Raw genomic sequence first — 6,483 nt, 5'->3', positions numbered from 1 at the left:
AAAGCCATCTGGTGCCCCATTTAGAACACAAGAAACGAAGAAAAAGAGAAGCGAGATAAAGAAAAGCGTTAGTCTTCATAGCTGGGGATGCATGTTTTCCAGTGCTACCTGCCACAACGACGTCAACGACCAAAACTAGTCGATGACTTAAACGGAAGTAGGCCGAAATGTTGCAACTGACATCAGTGATTATTTTTCACGCCTTAATTTTCTTCTTAAAACTGTGCCCTACCTTTACTTGTATAATTAGCAGTAACCGTTAGCACGTCATGACTGGTGTGTCTGCAGTAACACTAAGGTTTTATTGTATTAGTAGTTCATAAAAGTTTAATGAGCTGTGATAGTTATACAGAAGGCTGCTGCTGCCATAAGATCCTCATGAGGTAAATAACTTCAGATTAGTCATTATTTCAATAATCATTTGTGGCAGCCTAAACGCATTTACTGTTAAAGGCTGAATGAAGTCTAACCCCTCTTTATAAGTGTTTTACTTTGGTTGCATATTTGAACTGTTTATTTCCTAATGAACATATTAAAAGCTATCTAGGAGTGACGTAAAAAAGAGACTTTGGTTTTTAAACAGCCTTCAAACTGGAAGTCAAAGAGTTGATTCTTTTTTAACGACAACTTTCATCCCAGTTGAGGAAAAATGCATCATTCTGTTTGTTTAATTGCGTCATTTTAATATTCTCTGTGATAGAATTTTGTTCCAACTATTCTTCCAAAATTAAAGTGGAGCCATGAGGCTCGTTAGAGAGCCATTTATTTTGAAGAGTTTGGCAAAATATTCAGAGCCTTCACGACTGGAGTAAACATTTACAGACAAAATATTCCAAATACTGGCATATAACAAATATGGTATCCCAAAAAGTGAGTTTTTGAACTAACATTTGAAATAGCATTTGGAACTTTAGCTTTTTTTTTTGGTTGATGCTTTAAAAATGTGCATATGTTAAAACATAATGAAGCATTTGAATGTCTAGATGAAAGGGTTTGCTTTGAGCACCGATCAGTGTCTCTGCAAGACAAAACTGTTCACTCTTTCACCCTGGAAGAGAGTAAAGGAAACAGGAATATGTCTGTTTAAGAAAAAAAGCCTTCTTTTCTGTGTTGTCAGTGACAAGAAGCATTCTTTGCTGTGATGTAATCTGAAGTAATCACTGATGACAATTGCAAGTACAAAGCTTTTGTGAACATATAAAACAAAGCATGAGCCACACTGTTTTACAAACGAGACAGAAAATAAAAAATGTGCACATCTGTCAGCATGTTCTTTTTTCTGTTCTGTGTTCTGTGCCCTTGTGAGCTACAAAGCTCTTCAAGGAGTCGTCTTGCTTTGGAGGTAAGTTAAATTGTAATAAAAAACAGATTCGTCCTAAAATTATCAGTCATCTATAATTTTTTTTAGGTTAAAGCAGACTAGATATATCCTAAATTGGAATGTATTAGATAAATTGAGGTAAAATGTGAAGGTTTGACTTTAAATTCATTGCATTTTTGAATATTTTAATATGCAGATGACATACAATTTACTATCTGCTCAAATAAACTTAATTTAGTGAAAAACTGGGTTTGCTTCATATGTCCGTCTACCCTATCACTGCCATGACTTCCCTCAGCCTCAGGCTAACCAGAGTTTCTAATCCAAGAATGATTTGTATGTCAGCATTGAGCATGTTTGCCTTTTACTGGGAGGCATTTGTGAAATTAAATTCCTCCAGATTGCCTGTTTTTTTGTTGTTGTTGTTTTGAATAATGCTAGTGTTCCTTTTCAAACAAGACAGCAAGATTTTCCATTTACAAAAGCAGTAATGGAAAACCAGCAACGGCGGGCAGCAACAGACTAAACACAGGACAAAAACCTTTGTTCAGAGCGAAAACTCTGCTTTCAGAGAAAAGTAGCACTTTGAACACCAGACGAAAACAGAATAAAATAGTCTGATTGCAGAATGATGTGTGAAACTCTGAAAGAAAATATAAAGTTAGGCTCAAAGCCTAAAAAGAAGGCTTCTGTTGTGGTCACTGTGTCTGTACCTGCAAATAAAAACTGAAATCTATGTAAACAGCGACATGGATCACCAATTAACAAAAAAGACTTTTTAGGTTTAAAATTCAATCTAGTTTCTCAGTCTTACTTATAACCGTTTTACACCATCAAAATATATATCTCTTCCATTAAATTATTTGCTTTGGTATGAGCCAAATACTGTAGGTCACATCACATTATGAAGCTTTGGTGATCTCACCATTCACTGGTGTAGCAGCACTATTTATCCGGTTTAATGTGATAAAAAAAAGTAACACAATAACTTTTATGTATCAAGATCCTACTGATTCTTGTTAGTTTGTGTTTTTACAGTGAAAGACACCAATGTATTTTTGTTTTGTTTTTTTCCCCAAAAGATATTTGGCAGCAATAGATGGAGTTGATCTTTTTCCCCAACAGAAATAGTTTGAAGTTGTCCTTATGAGGACAATCCTAGATGCCAATCCTGGATTTGTACCTATGACAAATCAACTTTTGTTTCATGTTGATGTCAAAACACAAGTATCATGAAAAGAGTCTAAAGTTTAAAGGTCTGACAAACAAGTTGGTGTGCATGATCTCTTTTTTTTTTTTTTGTCAGAGCATTTCTATCTGAAAGCTCCAAAGATTATGTAAATTTAATATCAAAGTAATAGAAATCTTAACCCTTTTTAATTTTGTGGTAGAGCTAAAATGGAAGAAATCTGGACCCATAATAGGTAGAAATTTAAATTTATTTAAACAAACTCAAGAGAAACAAATTGTAGCTGGAACTAAAATGAGAAACTAAAACATGATTGAAACTGAACTAAGTTTCCACACGAACAAGTTGACGTGCAGGAATCTGACATAACCCAATCCAAACGCAGGACTCAGATGTACTGAGGGAGTGTTAGCTGGAACAAAAACACCTGTGGTGATTTTTAGGCCAAAGCAGGTGTGAACTTGACTGGAGCAGAACACAACTGTCAAATCAAAACCACACAAGCTCCAAAGCAAACTGAAGATTAGCTAACTGTATCTGTGTATCATCAGGAAAGTTTAACCAAAATAACCCAGGTGATGGTAACAGGATTTCTGTAAATATAGTACATTTTATGACTTTAAGTATTTTTAGTTCTTTGTTTCTATCATCTGCAGGTTAAGAAATGTGGCTGTGAGGTTGCTGTTACTACCTAGAAATATGAGCTGTGATGGAAACCACAACTGGATTGTCTCTTCATCAGCTTGGATTCAGGCTCAGGTAAGAACAAAATGTTAAGGTTATTTTATTTTTTTGCGTGCCTACAGCATAGGCCTTCTCCCTTTTTTTTTTAATTTTACTTTTTTTTTTTTGAGGGCATGTTTTGTTTCAAAATGAACGTGGATTTGTTCGGCTTTAGACTGTTTCTTCTTAGAATTTTAAAAGAAAGTGACTGTTTGCACGCATTTCTCTAAAAACAGACCGCCAGTGCTGAATTTTTTTCTTGGCCGCATGAACCCGGAGGAAGGGTTAGGGTTGCGTTTAAGGTTAGGCTAATATGTGCAACCAACCACAACATTTAATTCAATTTTATTTGTATAGCCCAAATTCACAACAACGGTCGTCTCGATGGGCTTTAGTCCTGAACGCTCTTTAAATATGTGCAAACAATGCAGCAAAGTGCATCCAGATGAATTTCCATCATTTTTTGTGCTTGGTTTCACGTACAGACAAGCAAATACATTGGCCATTTAAAAAAATAAAAAACAAAATATAAGTTCTTTTGTGCTGATGGCCTTCTGTTTCCAGTTTGTTCCCCTTTGTGTTTCCTTTGACTTTTCTTTTTTCCATCTTCCATCTTTCTTCATCTTTTGTCATTGGACCTTTTCACCCTCAAACCCCCACTTTCGCCTATTTTCCACCCAGGTGAGTAATGTTATGTCAGAACAATGGGCTATTGTGTTTTATTGAGTTACCCATATTCTGCTCTCCATCGTTCTTCATAAATCCCTCCTTTAGTATTCCTTAATCTCCTCCTGACTGTGTGTCATTACCCTTTGGATTAAATATTCTGTGGCTTCCCTACACATTTCAGATTGAAAACAGATGCTCAGGATTTTAGAAATGTTTTGGTAAAATGACTAAAGGAATTCCTGGAACATTTTGAAATAGGAGGAGTAGGGAATTGCTACAATTGCTAATGAAAGTTGGATGATCGGGGTGAATAATTTTAAAACCTGACTAGAAGATCAAGAAAAAAAGTCATTCAAAAAAAATAGTCAAAGGAAAACAAAAGGTGACAAAAGATTGTAAACTTAAAAAGAATTAATGGGACCTTCGGAGTGTCAATCTGCTGGATGGACTCTCCGTGTGATGGAGGAATACGCAGACAAAGCGCACTAGAAGAAAAGACAGTGTGGTGAAAAATGGCCAGTCAGTGTTGAGGCTTTAATCAATGCTTGATTAATATTAATTCGTTTAGCCCTGGCACAGAGGCGGGGCTAAGCCATCACTTCCTGCCATGATTGATTGCTGTGAGGGCACGAAGGGCATGCTAACATAGCAACACACACTGGACTTCCTCTCTGTCCCTCTCCTTCTAAAGCACATTCACATATGCAAAACCACTCGTGCATCGTTTGTGCTGACACTGTCTGAACTTTCAGGACCTCGGATTGTGAGGCTTTTTGCATTTTAACCTTCCTAACATGTGCACGCAGAATGAAAGGCGATTAAAGTCGTGCCTGTTTAGGCAGAGCTCTAATCTAAACTCTTGTTGGTTCAGTCTGTTGCTGCATACATTTGAACACATGTTGGGCTTTAAACAATTTTCTGTAGTACAGTGTTTGGAGGGAAGCGTTTTTGGAATTATGCAGTTAGAATTAACACCCTTGTGATGTTCCTTTTTTTGAAATTATAATTTTTTTTTTAGAAAGATATTTTTGTGAGTTTAGTTTTTGTGCAGTCCCCCTTAATATTTGATATTCCTGTTCCAGACTATAATAAAAGGCCCTGAAACAACTTTTATTCAAAGAGGATGCTTAAATAGTGCACCTTTTTTTTTCTCCTGAGGCTAAGTTTAACATGTATATCATTCAAAATCAACTTTTTGAGCTTTTAAGTGTATTATGTTTAATTCCTCACAATAAACAACCCCAAAGAGGTATTTTGATCCATTTGCACATGTCTAAGCATTCCTCTAAAACCCTGCTCTCTGAGCATCAGCCCCTCCTAACCCACGAAAACAAGCAGGTATTCACCTTGTGATGTCACCCAGAGAGGACCAGCCCCTTCCAGGATGAGTGTGTGCTGCCAGCTCCGCCCACAGGCTAAAATACACACCCACTTCCTCCGTGGAGCTAGCGATTATCGGCAAAACATTTTCCTTTTATATGCAGATCTATCTTTGCAAAAGTTGGGATGTTGTTTGTTTCCACGGGACAAATGCAGACTAAACTAAAAAAAAGAAAAAAAAGGAGTAGCACAACACACCTAAACCATTGTGTCCACCCCTGAGGATGATGTTCTGCTCAGTTCCAAAGTTGGGTCCGTCCATCAGCTTAATTTGAAAAAACAAAAAACAAAAAAGTGTTTTTGGACATGCAAAACATGAAATCAGTGACTCCCTCACTAATGCTGATCATTCTTCCTCATCATTTAAATGTTCTGTTTTAATTGCTTATGAAACTTGAGTATTGAGTTGGCCGCTCCCGATTAAACAGTCAGATTTCTTGGAGTCAGCTGATCATCTCTGCCTGTGTTCAGTGTTTATGTCTGCCTTTGTGTTTTCAACATCTTCAAGCCTTTGGTTTAGCTTGATGGAGTTTGTTTTCTATCTGCCTCTCGCATGTCAATCATGTGTTTTGGTTCTGTTCTAATGATCATTGCAACAGACTTGGAAAATGAAAAATCGCCAGATTAAGGGATGCATGTGTGTCTATGCTCTGAGGTTGTGCTGCTATATGTTTGTATTTAGGCTGCAGGAAGTGAAGGGGGGTAGAGGAACACGTCTGGTCCAATGAAAGCTGGTATTGCTCAGAGCTCTGCCATTTTTTAAGCTAACTAATAGCAGTCCGTTGGCCCAATAAATCATAGAAAGTGAGATAAAAATGACTATCAGCAAGATGGAGAGGAAGAAGCTGTGCCTCGTCATCATTTTATCACTTGTATGTATGTGGATCTGATGGAAAACCTGCATGTACTGGTCTGAGTGTATGGTAGAAATATTGTTTAAATCTGTGAGTCTGTTGGTGAACATTTACAGATTCATGACAAAAGCCTGCTGGGAAATTACTCATTTATATATTTATCTGTTGGAGGCTAAAAATTCTCACAGGAAAAAGTGGCCATAGAAATCAATTTTTCTCCCAGTGGAAACTCTGTTTCAGAAATGGAAAGTAATCAAATGCAAACATGACCAAATTAGTTGCAGCTGAGGTCAGGGGGGAAGCAACGCCTGTGTGTCCTCATGTCAGTGGGGAAAACATTTGGAGAT

The 6,483-nt window shown here is 37.0% G+C and overlaps 1 long non-coding RNA gene across 1 annotated transcript in view; it reads left to right on the top strand.

The window, feature by feature from the left end:
* The first annotated feature begins 2,287 nt into the window (after window positions 1-2,287).
* Window positions 2,288-6,483, top strand: part of LOC144994455 (uncharacterized) — a 47,553-nt gene continuing 43,357 nt past the window's right edge. Inside the window, exons 1-2 of the long non-coding RNA XR_013658001.1 lie at window positions 2,288-3,085; window positions 3,167-3,269. This is a non-coding gene — a long non-coding RNA (uncharacterized LOC144994455). The remainder of the gene's footprint in view (window positions 3,086-3,166; window positions 3,270-6,483) is intronic.

The sequence above is a fragment of the Oryzias latipes genome, chromosome 9, assembly GCF_053564925.1.
Source record: "Oryzias latipes strain Hd-rR chromosome 9, Olatipes_Hd-rR_3.1".
NCBI lineage: Eukaryota > Metazoa > Chordata > Actinopteri > Beloniformes > Adrianichthyidae > Oryzias > Oryzias latipes.
Note: the sequence above shows the minus strand (reverse complement) of the source record. Positions and strands in the feature narration are given on the sequence as shown.